At 42.8% G+C, this 20,003-nt stretch overlaps 1 protein-coding gene and 1 long non-coding RNA gene across 4 annotated transcripts in view; one reads left to right on the top strand and one right to left on the bottom strand.

Annotated features, from left to right (window-relative positions):
• TMEM178B (transmembrane protein 178B) overlaps positions 1-20,003 on the bottom strand; it is a 238,156-nt gene that overhangs the window by 200,952 nt on the left and 17,201 nt on the right. The gene's annotated exons all lie outside the window — the stretch shown is intronic.
• LOC127469908 (uncharacterized) lies at positions 1,961-18,435 on the top strand. Its single transcript, XR_007904114.1, has 3 exons — positions 1,961-2,124; positions 16,079-16,163; positions 17,049-18,435. It is a non-coding gene; the product is annotated as an uncharacterized LOC127469908 (long non-coding RNA).

Raw genomic sequence — 20,003 nt, 5'->3', positions numbered from 1 at the left:
TGTTCCACTGCTATTTTAGTCTCTCTCTTCTTCTGTCTAGACAAATTTTACAGCTATTCGTATTACTGTGCTTTCCTAATAAAAATACCCCTGTGCAATCTGCCATCACAGTGCCTGTGTGCCACTTAAGATAAATGTGGACACACAAAATAAAGCTGAAAAGGCTCATGGGCCTCATATCTTTTGGATATACAAGAGTCACACAAAAAAATGAAATCCAAAAGCAAGTATTGCAGTTCTTCAGAGTAGGATTTATTAGATTATTTTCTGAAGAAAAATCACAAAGTGTAGATGATGGTCCCACCAACCCCAACTTTAGCAGTATTTCCCAGGCAAATGATCTTTTTAGACAAGACTATAGAACTTAAAAAGCATACCATCAAATTCTACATTATGCTCCAACTGGAAAGCAGTAACCTTTTATATTTTACGAGTACTTCCCACAGTATTTTGACTTTTAAGACTCAGCTCCAGGAATAAAGCAATTATACTCTTGAAGGACAGCTGAAAACCTACCCTGAATATCTGGTTATTGATCAATAACCAGGAGAAAATAAAAATTAAGCTGATATTTGTCGATCATGTACAGTTTTTAAATCTCAACTTTTTTTTTAAAGCTAGATTGACTTTATTGCACCTTTGGAGTGGACGTTGTCAAGTAACGCATAGAATGAAATTCAGGTATCAATGAAAGTATTACAACCTAGATTTTAGATGTAAATCCTTCATGAAAGAGATGGCCTTTCTTATACTATTGCCATTTGTAATATTCCTCTCAGCAACATCTGGCACAAAGTAGCAGTTACCCCCTAAAATCTCAGACAAGGTGATACATACCATAATAGAATTCATTAAATATAATCACTTATAATACATAAAACATCAATTCAATTAAACTGCTACCATTATAGCTTCCTGGTGATAATTTGCTCTACAAAAGTGTAACCTAGTACTCTTGCTAATTGTTACTCTGGGTGAAAAAAGAAGTGTTGCTATTGCACTATGTAAGGGACTATGAGAAGGTAAGAAAGCTGTTAGAGCCGTGGGTCTCATCCTATTTAAACTCATGGACCTATAAAAACAGACGTATGGTCCCCCAAATAATGAATTTAAGCCTAATGACAATAGCCTCATCTTTCTCATTATCTTTCATAAACCCTTCGAAATAGTTCTTAGACCACTGGTCGAAGACCATTACTTTAAGGCAGCAAAGAATTACATGCTGACACATACAGTACTGCTGACTGAGTCATAAGCTGAATAATTACACATATTGCAGCAAAGCACAAACTCCTGTGGTTGGCCAGTGCAAGGCTCTGTGCCAGTACACGGGGACCTGTGTGAGCAACTGTCCCCATAAGCAGCATCAGTACAATAAATGAAACTACACACAGGAGGTAAATTGAGCACAGCAGTATTTGCTGGGTAAACACCTAAACAAGGATGCAGCGTGAGAGCTTTTAACTCCCATTCCCCTTTGCAAGTCACCAACTCCACACTCAAAAATCCCAAACTGAAAACACAACACTAAAGAACATGATTGGTCCCATTAACTCAATTGAATCCATTTTTCCTGAGCCATTTGGCTCCTGAACTAAGACCTTGTCTTAGGAAAGTGCTGATGAACTCTTTGCTTGTTTAAATCTACTTCCAGTTACTCATAAGTAAACACAGACTAGACATACATGGAGCACTTTTCCCTCACTGCTCATTCAGCAACTCCACAGGCCCAGTCACACCAGGCCCTGCTCCCCTTCAGGCCCACAAGCTCAGAGCCATCACACCCTGCCAGCGCTGGGACAGCTTCAGGGGAAGGTCTTGGGCTACAGCCTCCTTATACTGAGAATAAAGAACTTGAACAGCCAGCCTGCACAGGCACAACTTCACAGGTAGCTGGTTTTATTACCAGGATAACCCACAGCTGCTTTACAAGCCAGGTCTGCCCCAGGTGCATCACCCAGCTCGAGCACTGGCACTTCCAGGGGGACATCACCACCTGAGGTGGCTCAGGCAAGAAACCCACCCAGCTACTCCTAAGAGGTGACGATCCCACTAAACAACAAGAAAGTCTCCCCAGGCCAAGGGAAGAATCAGGAAAGAAAAAGATGCCACGTCATCCCCAAGGTAATGCAGTGTTTCATTTTCTCAGGCTGCACAGCTGACAGCTACACAAGCCATGCAGACACGGGGGAGGTACCTGCAGCACCAGCATGTCCCATGCCACCACCTAGACCAGGGGAGCTCCCCACCTCAGGGAGATGCCACCTCACTCTGAGGCACATGAGGGGTCACAGCCAGATGCTGCTTTTCTCCCCACAGTCTGCCAGCAAGGAGAGATGCACCCACTCCAGGAGGGCACCAAAGCCCACACTGCTGGTTTGGCCTGCAGAGGCCACAGCAACCTTTGTTCCCCAACTCACATTGCCAGCCCAGCACCAGTTCCCACCAGCCTTAGGGAACTCCAGGCACACAAAACCAGGCCCTACACGTACCCAGCCACACACATACCTTGTTCAAATGCCAGGCAGTGCCTTACAAGGGGTGCAGCCCCACAAGACTGAACGTAGGGGGCTGGTAACAGGGTTCATCAGCACAGGGAGGGAGCCAGGCCCATGGCACCCCTCAGAGACGGGGCTGCAGACAACCACCCTCAGCAGAGCTCGGAAAAGGACTGACAACCCCAGGCTGAGCTGAAATACCCCCTTGGGGGCGGGTTTGAGGGTGCCCCAGGTGGTGCCAATGATGGTGATGAGGGCCTGTCATTGCCCACAGCTGGCAGTGCCTCTGCTGAGGGCGAGCTGCACCTGCCATGCTGCCACCAGCCCCATGCAGGGCTTGTTTTCCCCACGGAGACGTGCAGGACCCTCGCCTAGGGTGGAGCTCCCCCCCAGTGCCTCAGTGGCCGCCCGCAGTGGGGATCACCGGGCTGAGGGACTGCAGCTACTGCAAGTGGCTCTGCCAGCGTCCAGTCAGGATCTGACCCTGCGACGGCCGGGCTTCAGTGAAATGTAAATCTCTTTTCCCTCAGGAAAACTCCTAACTGATAAAAGGCAAACAAATCCCCCCATAAATGTTCCCAGGATTATTTACAGTGTTCTTTTGGCAGAAGCAATTAACAGCTAGGGGCCTTATGTATGTCCCCCTCCAGCAGTAAATAGCCACTGAAATAAATGAGTTGTCAGGTAAACAACAGGAGAAAAGTTCCCAAAATTTCCACCCCTGCACAGGCCCTTGGAGGACACTTGTGCCTTCTGTCTCTCACTCGCCTCACTCCTCCAGAAACCACTGGCACACACAGCCAATATGAGCATTCTCCTGCTCATCTCCTCAGGTTCTAGTCCACACCCCACTTGCAGCCCTGCAGCACTGCCCAGGCACGTGTCATGCTCGCTGAAAATGCCCTCTGGAAATACTTAGCAAGCACTGCCCAAAGGTCTGATCCAGAACTGCTTCCTTGGATCTAAACAGTCCGCTGTGCTGAAGATGAACAAAATTTAAGCAGTCTGAAGTTTATTTGGGGAAGAAACCCGACGTTAACAGTAACACAGATCTCACCCCTGAGCTCATGGGGGCTATTGCTAGAGGCTACACCACAGGCAGAGAAGAGCTGGGCCTCTGGCAATGAAGAGATTTGTGAAACAGCACAATGGAAGAACAAAGCAAGCAACCTTTGTTCTTCTTAACTGTGTGGCAAGGCACGTGATGGCCAGATTTTAATGTGTTTAGACTAAATGTTTATCTAAAACATTTGGAAGATTGGGCTAAGTTAACAAGATTTCTGAAATTTGTACACTCACGGGGAACATAATAGGGAAGTCATAACCATGTAGCAATAAATTAATATGCAAATTAGATGTGTTGGGTTAGAAGAGGACAGGTTGAATGAATAGTGCATTCACAAAGATGATATTTTTAATATTTCTTGATTATTGTATTCTGTCAGTCTAGAAGTTCACAAGTGTAAAAGGATAACAAGCCCCTACAAGGTCTGTGGCACTAGAGGGCTTCTTTGATGGTGCTAATGAAGCAGATGACTGTAACCTTCACAACTTTCCACAATATTAATTTTTGCAAATGTAACTAGAATTGATCAGTATCTATAATCTCATAACTGCCAGTCAACACTTTGGCATATTGCCAGAATATATGGAAAGAAACTGATAGTGTGGAAGAAACAAAATGTGTTGTAGAGGGAAGCTGTCTCAGATAAGTGAACAGGTAATCTCCAGTTCACCTCTCTTCTGGTGCAAGTTGACTCCATGCAGAACAGCCTCCCAAATTTTGCCTCCAGGGCCTGTTACCTACCTCTATAGATACTTCACTGACAACAAAGTACTACGTTTTGACAGCAGAAGGTTCTTTGTAGTTTTCAGACTAATTTGTCACTTCCTTCTGTGTCACTTCTTATGATATACCCCTTTGAATCACACAAAGTAGCTCTTCTCATCTTAGCATTAACACCCACCAAATATTTGTAGTCTCTTAGTGCATCCCCGCCTTCATCATCTCATACCCACATTTAGCACTCCTAATCCTTCCACCTAAATCAATCCTGAAGCCATCTCAATAATTTTTGTTGCTTTTTTCTGAACTCCTCTCAGTTTGTAGAGACACTGCTATTCAAGTTTTGTGCCAGGCTGGGTGTGATGCTTTTAGGTGTGTATGCATCAGAACTGTGTAGAATTAATCTATTACCACCCTGAGCTGCAATACGTTTGTTCCGTATATGCAGTGCAAACACCGCTTTGCAAATTAATGTGTAATGTTCTATCCTGAGTTTCTGAGCTGATCTCCAGGCTTTTACTTCTTTTTGAAAGTCATGAGTTCGAGATTATTTTTGTATCTTGCTTTGTCCCTTAGTAGAGATACAGAGATCATGTAAAAAACAATCAGAAAAATCTCAATAGGTGGAGCATCAGAATACACTATAATAATCAGAAAAGAAGGCTCTGACATATTTTCTGAAGTTTCCCTGGCATTTTGCTTCAAAGAAAAAATTGGTTTGCATAAATTCTTGTTTAGTCTCTGTGTGCACAGAGATTACTGCTAGGACAGCAAAGGATCACCAAATCCCACAATCACACAGTCCTGAGACCACTGTGGAGCAGCATCCATCACCATATATCACAGAATCACAGAATCAACCAGGTTGGAAAAGACCTCTGAGACCACTGAGTCCAACCCATGACCCAACACCACCCTGTCAACATATAGAATTTTATAGCCTTGGATCATGTATAGCTGCACTCACATGGTAAAGGAATCTGTGACAGGATCACAGGGAGACATGTGGTACAAAGTCTTGCTGACAGATGGACAGGAGATTCAGAAGACAATGAGAAAACAGTACTGGAGCAAGGGACTCAAAGTCACCCAACTCATACATGGGACAAATGAACAGGTACATAGAGGAGGATCCCCCAGCCCTCTGAAAAAGCCCCAACCTTGCCTTGTTGGTAAGGTGTAATTCTCCTCTCTTACCCTGGACTGACTGCTGCCCGCTCACTGTCCTGAGGCTCCCTGAGTAACCAGTTACCTGTGTGTTCCTGATGTGAGAGGCCACGATTGCTGCGTGCTGGCCATCTCTGGTTCTTCAAAGATAGGGAACCTTATGAGTTATGCTACAATTTGCATGGGAAGACACAGGGTCAATGCAAAAGAGGCAGGAGATGAAGATTAGGTTAAGTAACAGGCTAGCTTGAAAGGACAAGACTAATAATAACAAAATGGGACAAGGGAAAGAGACAGAAAAAAAGGGAGCAGAGAAGAGCAGGGATCAAAGGAGCAGGAAGAATAGCAGTATGGAGATGGAGAAGAAAGGTTGTGACAGCCCCAGACTGTCACACCGCAGGGCGGCAGACTGTGTCAGGCCATTAGGAGAGTGATTTCGTGACACACAAAAATGTGATCCAAAGGAAGCCCTGGCAGCTTCCAAAGGGACACCCTCTGCATTTCAAACACTACTGATGTAACACGGAGGGGCCCCAGACTGAGCCACTAGTAGGTGAGTAGGTGTTTGAAGGCAGTAGCCAACAGCCATTTCTGCTGAGACAAAACCTGGCCACACATCTGCTAGAAAAGTCAACAAAAATCTCTTCTTTATCCAGACAGAAACTGAGTAACTCGAATAGTATTGTGACAGTAATATTCTTTCCTTTAATTGCACACTCTTTACTAACACATTTCAAATGCCCTGCAAAGGAGGCATCTCTGCTGCTAAAAGGTGAACAGGCTGAGGCTCAGGAGGGTGAAGTTGCTTCCTAAGGTGGCCTCACACAAATCAGAAAATAGAGACCAGCCATTGCTCTCCTGCTCTAGTGCACTAGTTGCAAAGCAATGCTTCATATAAGCATGATCTGTTCCCCCCCCCTACTTCATGGGGAATAGTTCTTCTTCAAACAGAATATGCTTCCTTTTGTTTCTTACAGCTACCCTGGTGACAGGATAAAATCCAGGTGACATCCACTCTTCCCTTCAGCATTCATCATCAGACATCAGATAAGTATGGTTAAGGGAAAGGACAAGAGCCCTCTCAAGCAGAGATATCTTGTTAACTCTGCACCCTGGCCAGCTCCCTCCTCCTTGTCTGACTACTCAGCATGTTATGTACACGACAAGTGGACCAAAGTAACATTTAAGACAAGACCTAACACTTATTAAAAATAGGTGAGACCTCAAAGCAAGCTTAAACTGCATCCTCACCTCAACCTGGAGAGATGGAAGACTGCAACTTCCTGCACAGATCACTGGTGGTTTCTGTCACAGCCCATGTCGGGCTGCCACATGTGCATTAAATACATGAATGCACATGTCAAGGAGCTTGGGAGGGTGTTCAGTATCATGTGCCAAACCCCACGTGGAAACAAGCTCTCCCAACAAGGAGAACTACAGGACTGGAAACCCCAAATCTGCCTGCATCTTCCATTGGCCAGCCGATCACTTTGCAGAGCAGACCCCCACATATTCCTTTCTTGCCCCACCCATAGCCTCCTTCCCCTTTTTGATCCCAGAAACACATTTTGCTTTGCAAGCTAGAGAATGGGTAAAAGTTGGGAGGAAGGAAGGCAAAAGAGAATTCTTCCAGGCTTAGTATCCCAGAGGGTTTGTCTGAGAAATACTTTGTTAAAATTAAATGCATTTGTGATGGATTTATGCATTACATAAAACCAAGTCCATCTTAGGAGATCTGCTCTTTGGATCATCCTGTTCTGGCCTGCTTTACAGATAGCACATATTAACCAATTAATGCTGAAGAGTCAGCCTAGCTATGGATGAACGGCTTGGATTAATCTCTTTTGTCTTGTGTATGATAAACACCAACTTGTCAGCTAAATCCTGCCTGTAGAAACTTTATTAGAGATGATTATGCATGAGTCAGAAAGGACACAGCTTGACTTTCAGATCCCAATTTGAGTTTAAGGGCTGGCTGGTTAGAAACATCACCTTGAAAACCAAGTAAATTTGATCTGGATGTCACTGAAGAGAATAAATACGGAGTCTGGTGATGTAAGTTTTCTCCAAAGTCACTTTTGTGTCTGCAGCAGGATTTTACCTTTATTTCAATGAAGACCTTTCTTTTGACTTTTCTTGTCTTTGCACTTTATAAACAATGTAAGAAGAAAAAGAAAGCAAAAGAAAAAATTAGAAAAGATAATTGCCAGTTTGGGGCAACGACATTCTTAGATGTGACACTACATATAGCTGCAGAGGACAGAAACCAATAAAAGTTATTTATAGGATTTCTAAGTTGAGTAGATAAAGGTCAAGATGTTTACCTGACCCATTGCTAGAGTTAATGGGCTGGAGATTATTTTAAAGGAACCAAAGTGGGATGAAATATTTACGTATCCATAATAAAGTTACACATTATGAAAATTTAATGCATTTAATTTTCAAATAATTTTTGTCTGTTTTCACATTCAAGTGTGCAAGATCAAACTAGCAAAAATTAAGATGCTGTTTTAGTAAAGAATGATGCATCAGATACAGTTGGCTAAATAGAAAAATCAAGAAAAATTAAATTTGAATCAAACTGAATAAAATTTTTAAAACTTTTTAGTGAAATGATAAGACAGGAAATTCATTTCATGTCAACTCAGAATGTTTTGGTCAAACCATAAAGAAATGCTCTGGTTTTTGATATTTTTATCTGGATCAATTTTTCCTGGAGAAATATTCCATAAAAAATTAAAGTCTACTTTAAGAATACTAAAAATTGTCACAATTTCCAAAATTATATTTGTAGTGCTGAAAAAAAAAATAATTTTTCACCTCTATGTTTCCCTTCACTCTTCCTTACCCTCAAACTCTGCAGTGACTATTTTGTCACTACACATGACAAAAAAATCACAAAAGTCTCTGATTTTGCCCCAAATTCATAAGCTTACTGTTTATGAAAAAAAAATTGGACCAGCTCTGCAATGCCAGTAATTCAACCATGTCACAGAGACATCATCCTTCCTTTTTCTGTCTGATCACATTGACTGGAGGCTTTATTCGGAATTATAATACTGGAGATGAGAGTCTTCATTTCTCTTCATTCCCTGGGTAGACCATTGTGCTATTTAGGAAGGAAGGATGCTTTTATAGCTAAGGCATAAGACTAAGGGTCAAGATATTTGGACACACTTCCAGCTCTAGCTCAGATTTTTGTGCAATTGCAGCCAAGGCAATCTGAATTTCTTGGCAAAATAAGGAAAGCAGAATACCTCCATAATTCTTTCACTGTTTAGATTTTATGTTTTGAGGCAGTCTTTCTCCTTACCACGGTAGTCAACTCAAAATGAGATACACTGTCCGTAACTGGGGACTAGGCTTTCTGCTGGGACCCTTGCTAGAAATCTCATGCTGGAGTTCAGTTTTAATGTTTTGAGATGAATTTTATTGTACCCATGACTGTAATACTACACACAGCTGCAGAAGCAGCCAGAGTGCAGGTATGGAGCAAAGCTCTCCCCCACTGTAAGGAAAGCCATAAAGACATGATGAAGTAATGGCAAACAGTTGGCCTCCAAGAAGGCACTTTCCACTGCTGTGCACAGTTCAGCTGTCAGGGCTTGGGGAGAGGAAGTGGTGAAAGAGAGAAGGCTCTGGGGGGTTAACAGCAGGCAGTAGTCAATACCCGCTTCCCAAGATAAATGAATAAATAAATCACAATCAAAATTAAATATCTCAGTTACCAAACAGGGGTTTTCAGCTGATTCAAACTGAATGTCTACTCTGGTGTTTTGGTTCTGAGAAAAATCAGCTATTTTGACTTTCCATATCAGTTCTTGCAAGCCTTCCCCAGACTGAAAATCAGCTGCCTATAGCTCCAAGCAAAACAGCCCAACTGCTCTCCCTCCTCCTGGGCCACAGCTCTGGCTCTGCATCTCACCCCATCTGTACCCCAGCAGAGCCGAGTACCTCTGGGTAGTCACAGCAAGGCCCATGATGCTCGATGGCTCGGAAAGACCAGGCAGCATCCCTATTTGTCCACAGTGTGATACCCTGTGTAGACCAAAAACCGATGTGCTGAGCACAGCCTGGGCTGCCAGTCTCTGCTCTGCCTCAGCAGAGGTGGGGCAGAGGCTGCCAGAGAGGCTTTTTGCCACCTTGGTGTCTTCTGAAGATGGAGGCTGTCTGGGGACTGCGACCATCCCATGCGTTAAGTCAGAGCAACCCCAGAGACTGCTCTAATTTATGCAGACCTGAAATAGCTTTTACGGCTGTTTTACAGCTTGTGTTATTTCCATTCTATTGAAAGTGAATAAGCACAAAACTTAAAGCCTGTTCTCCTTGCGCTTTTGCTGAGGTTTCAGTCCAGCCATACTGACCCTGACTACGCTTAAGATTTCCCAAAAAAAGCTCCGTTTGTGATGGTGGTTTGGTAATGCAGACAACTGTCTGCTAATAATTGACTGAGACCAATACATTTCACGTAAGCCACTTATGGTAATGACTTTTGGTCACTAGTGATGCGAACAAGGTCAAGTTAAAACCCATGGGTGAGAGACTGCATAGTCCCTTCTGAGTCCCTTAGGACATCCGTTCCCCACTGATGATAACTGAAGTAGCAGGGTGTCTTGCTGGGAAAACTTAATTTGCAAGCAAGGAAATATCTTGGAGCTTGTGCAGGGCTGTCAGCAGTGTGACGCTGCTGGGCTGGAAATATTCTGAGCAAATATGATAAGGTGAAACTGGCCAGTAGCAAGGCCTATGTGCCATGTCACTTCCAGAGCTCTATTTTAAGGATTTAAGAGAGATTAAAGTTGTTTAGAAAAGTGAATTTCTCCCCAGAGAGAGAAATGGCCTATCCCAAAATCAAAGCAAACACCGAGTAATTTTAATTTCTTTTTCCCTTTTACCTGTGTCCTCTCCTTTTAACAATTCACATAACTTTGTTCACTCTTGCAAAATGAAACAAGGTCTGACTTGCATGTCCCATAATGTCAGTACAGCAGGAAACAAAAACTGACCATCCATGACCTGAATAATAACTAAAGAACTCCAATCATAAAGCAAAAAGTTCAGCTAATGTATGTTTAAGGGATTCTTCCCTTCTTTTCACTTCTCGCAACCATGGCATTATCTTCTCCAGAGGCCACCAGCTCTTCATGCAGCAGCCAAGAACCTGTTTCTGCAATGCAGGTGCCTGGGGCAGGAGATGTAGGAGCTCAGGAGCTATATATGGGGCCCAAAAGGGCTTGTTCTCTTATATGGGTTACTTGAGAAGGGCTGGGCAGTGAACACTTACGACGTTTTGGCCAGTAAGGGTGGATTCCCTGCAAATTGTACCCTGGGTCTTTCTGCAGACTATGAGGGGGGAAAAAACCCAAAATCAAGCTCTTGCTTTTTAATTGAAATACAGCAAATATGTTTTTTTAATAATCTGCTTTCCCATGTGGTGTAACATCTACGTAGGAATTTTTAAGAGACATGATGCAGCACGTCTGTGTTTAAAACAATAATAATAACAATCTTATCTCAAGCCCACAGGGTGCTGAGGGGTTCAGTGTTGGGTGAAATGTCACCCTTGCAGAGGATAGGCTGAGGAATTTGTGTGCAGAGGGAGCTTGTGGTCTGAGCACGGGGGGTTAGAAGAGGGCTGCATTTCATGACCTACAAAAGAGAAAAAAAATGAGATTTACAGTCCAAATGTGCTGAGCAGCCCTTTCCCTTCAGTTATTAGAGGCACTTGGCATATAATTCATAATCGCCTAATGGCAGGTTGGTGGGGGAGGTGCCCATTGCCATTCAACATCAAAATCCCTCCAGAAACAGCAGTAACAGGCTCTGCTCATATTTATATCATGACAATAAATGGCTGCCAGGAAGATACCAGCAAATATCAGAATAAATAATTCAGTAAGTAACAGAAGATCACGAAGACTAACACACATGTTTCTGTTTCCTCTCCTTTTCTCTCTCCCCATCCTTTATATACATGCTCTTTCTCTTCTGGTCTCCCAAATTTCCCTGCTTTTGTGCAATACTTCTCCTCCTTTTTCTTATGTTCACAAAATCATGGCTTAAAAAACAGCTTTCCTGTTTCTCTGCTTTCTAGCCTCTGACAAGCTTCTAATAGTTTTCCTGCATTTATCCTTCCTCTCTAACTTTCCTTATATTCTTTCCTTCTTGTACTGCCTGCTCCTGTCATCACCCAACACATCCCTTCTTGTGGGACAACTGGCAGTGCTGACTTGTCAGGGTAAACTCAGTTCTGAGTTATGTTACAGTAAAATGCTGCTGAAGTTGATAAAATCCTTTTGGCTTGATCTTGGAGCAGCAGCAGAATATGGCCCTGCATTAAGAGCATTCCTAAGGTTATTGCATTGCTGTGACACCAGATCCACCAAGTTACCCAAAGTATGGAAGGGATGTGTGCTTTCAAGTGGATTTGTTTATGGCTTTGCATACTTGGACACATAAAATACTCCAAGTCTTGATCTACATTCAGGAAAGGCAGAAAACCCTTTGGCTGACACATAAGGAGTGTCAGGCACTCCTTGTCCAGTGCCACAACTTCCATGTTAAATCATAAATGTGATCATTCATTCAGATGCCCAGTAGAGTAGAGGCCATGGGACTGTCCTGAATTCAACTCTGTTCAGAAGATACAATCTAAGTTTTCAAGGTGTTTTCAATGGAGAATTTCTCACCTCTGAGAGCAAGCTGTTCCTGGGGTTAATGCCTTCCCCACTAACTGGGGGGAAGTGGCCTTATATCTCATTCAAATTCAGCTGGTCTAACCTCACCCTTTCACTCACAATGAACCCAGTAACTGCCTGCTAGATACTGAGTCCTCTCTGAGCAGGTTGCCTTTCCATATGCAGTTTTATAGCCTGTGATAAAGCCATACCTCTATCTTCTCTTTGTTGAGCTTGCCTGGCTGAGCTCCATAAGCCTTGCATTACCAAGCATGCCCTCCTCAGCCATTTCCACAGAGCTACCTGGTTTGCATTACTTCCCAAACTATTATTAATATACTTCATGGACCACTTTGTCATTTTTTTTTCTAGTTCTTTAATAAAAATGATAACTAGCCTAATGCAAAGAGCTGTTACCTGTAACACCCTGTGAAATCTGGTTTATGTCTATAGAAAATTTCATTTTAAACTCCATAATTTACCCAGCTTTTAAATCCATTTAATGTGCATCATGTTGATTTCTGTAGCTTATTAATCAAAATTTCATCTGGTGCCCATTCAAGTGCCTAAAAGAAGAGAAGGAATATTCAATCAACGCTAAAGCCTTTATCAACAAAAATTAGTTTAATGAGATCTATTGTTATAAATTCATGTTGATTAGCATTAGTTAGCATATCTGTATTTAATTCTTTATTACTTTATTCATTAATTACATTAGCTGCTACATTACTTTTTCTAGTATTGTTATATTTACACTTTTCAAGAGTTTGAATGATATCAACTTTCTTCTAGGTCTTTGATATTTCATCAGTATCCTGACAAATTCTAAAAGTCACCATTTATAGGAATTAAGTCTGGACATTTCTTAACCAGCTCTTTTAAAATGCTTGGTATCAAATTATTCAGATCAATTAAATTAAAATGACCGAAATTATTAACTGCTCTGTCAGTCTAAGTTACTGCTGGAGAAAGAAGTATTTTGTTGTCATCACGTGGCAAGAATATCTCATCTAGTTTTTTCCCCCAAAGAAGAATAAAAATTATTAATTAAACATTATCAAAGAGATCCTTATTTCCACAGGTTTTCTTAATCATTTCCATTGGGCAAAAGACAAATACTATTAGCATTTCCATCACTAATATGCTTTGCTATTACAGAATACATAATAATAATTTACTTGGAAGAGTCTGGTTTTTAATAGCTTTTGGAGCATTGCTTCCTGTATTGACACAGCAACACACAGCTTGCCCTTCTTGTACTTCTTTTCCTATATAGCTTTTATCGTTCCAGGTTTCTGATTTCCAGATATTTCAGTGTGTTTGCTTTTCTTCTTCCTGTATGTGAGAAAAGGCCCATTCACAATTTTTATTTCCTGACAGTTTTACTTCCCCTCATAGCAAAGTTATTGCAATTTTTAACAATATAGTCTTCTTTCTCACATACAGCACCAAGTTTTTTTGCAGACATGTAGTAGAATCTTGTCAGTAAGTTCCCAATTACCTGATAAAATTGTTTAGATTTTATTTCAAATTTAATTTGGTTCTTCATTATTTTCAGCTTTGTGAAACGTTACACAGCTCTTCCTCCTTTTGCCTTCAACCTTCAGGGCTTTATTTTGGATAACACACTTGTGTGGTTCAGTGGGATTCATTTCTCAACAGGCAAATATTTACAACTATTCAATATTTACCTGTCTCTGAATATGCAGTTGCAGACATGCAGAGCAGGGAGATGCTCATGCAGAAGGGATAGGAAACAAGCTGGATCTACTCTTCCAATGCCAGACCAGCAAGAAAAGACTTCACAGGCCTGAACATGCCATCCTGTCACCCCCTGTGCTGTCAGAACTGTGCTGACCCTGCTAGTTGGCAGCCTGGCTTTAACTTAAACCACCCCTGCACGACCGTAGAGTCATCAAAGTGTACTGAAAGCTATGAATCTGTGCTGAAAGGAACAATTTAACTGAGTTAAGCAGAATGATTTAAGTCATCCCCAGCTATGCAGTCCTCTGCCACCCATGGGCAAAGCAGGCAAGTTTTGTAAGCAAATCCTTTCCCAGCACACGGGCTTAGTCATCAGTGAAAGCTGCTGGCTCGCTCCCATCCCAACTGTGGTTCAGCTGCTGCTCAGAGGTCAGCTCTGCAGGCACTTGATAAAGCTTCAATTAAGTGCTCTTCTTGCAGCACTCGCTGATTTACACATCTCCTGCCCGCACCGGCCATTTTGCTGAATAAGCCCTCACGACGGCGGGGACTGCGTACGCACCAGTGCCCAACTGCCCCTGCCTACAGCAGAATTAAGCTCCTCGAGCCTGCGCGTCACCAGGCAGCTTAAAATAAATGACAATGTTCAAATGAAGCACTTAAAAGGATGGGGGGAATAGAGCCACAGAGCCCATAGTACGAATATTACTACAGATACTTCAGCTGGGTAATTAATAATACACGGTGTATCTATTCCAGACAGTTTGTGAGCCGCTATTTCCTTCTGGAGATGTGCACATCACTGTTCAGATGCTACTGTGGCGGGATGGTATAAAAATTTGGGTGATGTGGACGTTGTGGTGTGCTTCTCCAGCCTGTGTAACAGCCTGGAAGATCAGCCCCCCGAAAGAGGTCAAAATCCAAAGGCCCGACCTTACCTGCTCATTAACCGGGGTCGCACTTAACTGCAGAGAGCAGCTTTTATCGAAGCCTCACACTCGTGTTCAACTGCTTAGGCTACAAGTCAAAATGGAAAGTGACTCGTAATGACTGCAAATCCCTCTGGGAAAAATGAAAAAGTCACAAGCATAAGAGGATGGAAATTGTTTTCTTGACACAACGTGCATCAAGGAAGATCTGCGTTATTTATTTGTGAGTGACACTGGTTGAAAAGGAATGTTTACATTTGCAGTTTTCACAAAAGAAATGAGTTCTGCAGAGGTAGTGATATTAGAGGCATATTGGATTATTCTAGGAAAGACCTACCATATTTATTTGCAAAGGTAGTTATAAGAATTGATAGAAAGTCTCAGATTATTTTTCCTTGAACTTTTTTTGGGCAGCAGTTCAGAATAACAACCTCAAAAAATTCACTCAAACATTTATTTATCAACCCAGGCACAAAATCTTCCTCCTTGCCAGGAGCATAGTAAAGAAACAAATGAACATAATTTTACTCTCTCCTCAGGAAAAAAATACATATCCCAGCCAAAGAGGCAAATGGAATTTGGCAAGACTGAATTGTTGACATGCTTTTATTACACTAACAAATAAAATGTTAACTGCAAGTGTTACGTGGCACTTGCCTTGTATGTAGGTCATTTTCTCTAGGCAAACTTCCTGCTCCACTCAAGGTAATATTTCAGGGGATTCACATGGCAGTGAACCTGTGCAAGAAGGAGTGATTAGTAAGTCCCTGGGAGGTTTGGTTTAGAAGGCCTTTCTCCATTTCTTCCTCGAGACATTTCACAAGCAAAAATTAATGCTGGGCAAAAGCTGTGTCCCACTGAAGTCAAAGGCATGTTTGCTTCTGACTTCAGCAAGGCTGACTTTGCTCCCCTGGACTTAAAAGCAGTTTTGCTTCAGCAGGAACAGAGTAAAAGCTATGTGTGATCTTCAGCACGTTGCCCTAGGCTAACTCCAGGGAACACGATCCTCTCAAAGCCCAGCTGCAGACATGAGAACTTATTTAAGACTACTTTAAAATGCAAATTATAGTGGTATGCTCATCATATGCCTATGGATCCAGTAGCATGAAAATATGCACAGTCCAGAAATATCCATGATCTAAGGAGGCTCATCAGCACCAGGAAACTGAGAGTTAAAAGTAAAAATCACATATAAGGGTCCATCCTAAACTTGCACAACGAAGAACAGACTATCAGCCTGGATTTGCTCTGATTGTTCATGCTTTTCTTGGTTTAAGTCTCAACCCCTAACCTCATTTTAATATGGATTTTCTACAGGCTCACTGCAAGAACAACAGACTGGCAGCCGTGGATTGCAAGGATATAAATTCATCCAAGGGCTGCAGTGGCCAGAGCTGATACAGTAAGTGATTACTATCACCCATTACTTCCTGGTGTTGCATTTTGTAGAAGCAATCTGATCACTGATTATTCCAGGTAGCAAGGAAAAAAAAATAAAACGGCATCACAGTTACTCTCACTTAATGATTTTGGCAACCCAAGCCTGTTTTGTCGTGTTGGAGCCACCCACAGTGCCAGACCCATGGCAACGCTCCAGGGCTTACAGGCAGTTACCCAGGTCCTATGGAAATGGCCATCAGCAAAGCAGGAGCAGTTCCCCACGGGCACCAAGAGCCCACACAGGTGTAGCAGTGCAGGGAGTCACAGTGTGCACAAGGAGGGGATGGGTGGCTGCTTCCCCACCACCTGCCACAGGGCACAGGAGGCACCAGGCAGAGCAAGGGGGAGCTGTCAAACCAGTCTTCCTCCATAAATTGCCCCACAGTGATGGCTGTGGAAGACCTGCATTGCCAAACATGAGCCTCCATGGACAAGGCCAACAAGGTGGCTTTGCCAGGCACACTGGTGCTGCCTGGAGGCTACAACCTGCCTGTATTGCTCTCGGCTCCTCCCCTTCCCATGCTTCTTGGTCAAGGCAAAGCTGCAAAGACCACAGACTCCTGAGGGGTTTGTCCCTGGCCTGAACTTGTTTGAAGGGGATAATTCCAAAAGGCTCCTGCGTCCTCTCACATACTGCTCTGTACACATGTGCTGTGCTAGTCACAGCCTCCTAGCAAAGCTGTGTGCTTTGATACAGGCTATACTCTGCCCATGAGGGCAGACAGGACATGTTCAGTTATCTGTCCTCGCCCCGATGGAAACAAGCTAATGCCTGCTGTATTTTCACGAGAGCTGTCCCCCACCTAATTTTAAATGTCACTTGTAATAGCTGTTTTTTCTTCCCCAGATAACTTTTGCAGCCCTGCAGTTGAAGTCATCTGAAACCACAAGATTGGAGTTTGAACGGCACTTGATATTATCAGTGAGCTGAGCCACTGCTCTGCACCTCAGCCACCATTTTCCCCTTCCATCCTTCACTGAGATGTATGTGCAAATCCAAAGGAACCAGTCAGTCAAATGTGGTGAAGCTATCAAACACACTGCTTCTCTTCCCCAGCAGAAGAAGCCTCACTAAAGCCAAGGGAATATCTGAGAAACTGCAGCCAGTAGAGGGATTTAGGCCTTCCACAATGCGTGACAAAGCTGCCATTAAAGCAATGGAGCAGTCCTGGGATCTTGAAAAATGCAAAGATAATAGTGTAAACAATGAGGAAGACTTGTGTGAGGATAAAAAATTCCCAGCACACCACAGTATGCTCTTGAGCCTCCTGAATTCACTGTCGTCTGCAATGCTCCTATCCCCTTGGAGGAATTGCTGCACTATCCAAAACTCAGTCAGACAAACTTATTCTGAGTCCCTTATGATGTTTGGGTTATAAGGCTCATGCTGTATATTGATTTGTCTTCTCCTCCTCCCTGCCCACCTCAGGGCCTCATTTCCCATTTCCTCTACATCGGTTTCCTGGATTGCAGAGGGAATTGTCTCAAAGTCATACCAAGATGCTTCAGAAGGGCTCAGCAATGAAAAATGTATGCAGCCCAAAATATTGTCTAAAAGCAATAGACTGAATATATAAAGCCTGTGCCCCAAAAGAGTTCTGTTGTATTTAAGACACAGGGATTTAGATGCACACTTTTAAAAACTGCCCGTACTTCACCAGTTAAAACGATGAGAACAAATGAGGCTGTGATCTGTCAAGTGATCCTTCATCACTCCCAGCACAGGCCCATAATCCTTCAGTTGTGATTATGCAAAGGAATATTACATTGATCCTGTAAAATATCTCTGATTGGATCAATGTTATTTTCTCTCGCATTGACAAGGTCTTACCAGAGAATGACTATAATTCCACTGCTAACACTGTCTTAGTGAAATCCCCCAATAAATCCTCCAAGCAGCACTGTTAGTAATACCTTTATTAGACTAACTAAACAAGATATTTATATGTAGGGCTTTCCAAAGGACTCTGGGCCCTGCTTCAGTTTCTGGGAATTTTTTATCCTCAGAAAAGTCTTCCTCATTGTTTACACTATCATTGTTTACACTGTTGATCAACAGTGCTCTCCTGGAAGATTTGCCCCCAAGGAGGCTCTGCAAGGATGTAAGTGGCAGATGAAATTACCCTTTCAAGATTCAAAAGGTTGGTCACAGATATACCCTTGTCCTGCCCCTACTGCAGCAAGGACCCAAATGCATCTTTGACAGAAAAATCTCACAGCAAATCTGGTTCACAGACAAGACTGGAGTTCAGAGTCTCTCCATACATTTCACAAACAGGCTATGAGTGAACAGTTTGCTAACAGCCAAAGGGAAAACATGGTCTTTATGTACCTTCTGTCATTTCAATATTTGTTCAAGGCCTGGCCTTCCTACTCAACAAGACCCGATCCCCTTCTAGCCACTGCTGTTTCTCCTTACTCGTGCTTCCATTCTCTTCCTCTCCTGCCCTTCTCTCTTTGCGTAAATTTCCTCTACTTTTGCCACCATTTTCTTTTCTCCACAGCTCCAGGCTTTCGGTCCCAGTGGTTTCAACCCCACACTGACCTCCCCTTCATCACTGAAGCTGAATTGTCACCTCCTGGTTTGAAATGTGATGCTCCAGTGAAATGAATGGCGGATGCCAGTGATCACCTTGTCAAGTCATTTTTTCAGGCTGCCTAGGTGCTCAGGCACCCACTGCATCTCTGCTTTCCCCTGGTTCCCTTCAGTAAAGTTTCCTTAAGCCATGAGAGCTGCAAACTTCTGACTTATCTTTCTAAACATTTAAATACAACCATAAGAATCATGAAAAAACAAAGTACTGCATCTAACATAAAGCTCAAGTGCAGCTGAAAGACCAGTATATACAGCCATACATCAATTAGCAGATGAAAAAGCTACAAAGACAAGATATCAACAGAAAAATATCAAACAAAACACCGTGACAGACACTAGGCCTTTTTAAATCCTTAGAAACCAGGTTGGCATCTGTGATGGGTAAACTCTGGCTCTTACATGTTTCATGTGAAAATTTTCTTCATATTCTTTACAGCAATATACTGAAATGTCAGAGGAGTCACTTCTCAGCTCCCAGGCCCTTAGAAACAAAGGAAAAATAATTGATATTAGCCTTTGAAACCAAACAGCCTGACAGTAAAAGTAACTGTTAAAGATTATAGGGAGTACTCCTGACGTATTTCCTCTATTCACATCCCTATTTTCACGTTGCCTCTACCTTCTGGTTCAAATACCTGTGCACCAGATGCTTAAACTGTGATGTCAGCTTTGAAGGTCATTGCCATAGCTGAGAGAGACCAAAACTTTCTCACTCAAATTAAAACTTAAACTCAGGAGTACTGACCTGCCTGGGTGCCTGAAGGGGTGGGTTCTATAACAAATGTTATGGATGTGAAATTGCACCATTATAAGCAGCCCAGTCTGTGGACCCTGATGGCCCTGGTTAATTCATTGGCACATTGACAGGGTCCTGGGTGCATGACCCCGGCACCCATTCACCAACCAGATTCCACCAAATCTAACATAAAGTTCCTGTGGCCTCTTCCAAAGCCATGCATAATGACAAGCTCCTGCTCTAGAGGAGTGATGCAGGTCAAAATGCACTTAGCACAGACCAAAACCCTGGAAAGAAAATGTTGAAATGAATGGAGAAGTGCTTATATCTGATCCCTAAGTGTTAGGACCAAGTCCTGCTATGGTGTAAATTGCCACCAGGATGGATAGAAATGGGGCGATTTGTGCCCTCTGAGACATGCAATAAACATTATCACAAGCAGCCTGAAAAGTCTTAGGCCTCAGAGGACA

Source organism: Manacus candei, unplaced genomic scaffold, assembly GCF_025592945.1.
Source record: "Manacus candei isolate 608988 ecotype Guabito, Panama unplaced genomic scaffold, ASM2559294v1 h1tg000018l, whole genome shotgun sequence".
Lineage (NCBI taxonomy): Eukaryota > Metazoa > Chordata > Aves > Passeriformes > Pipridae > Manacus > Manacus candei.
This window is presented reverse-complemented; position numbering and strand designations above follow the sequence as displayed.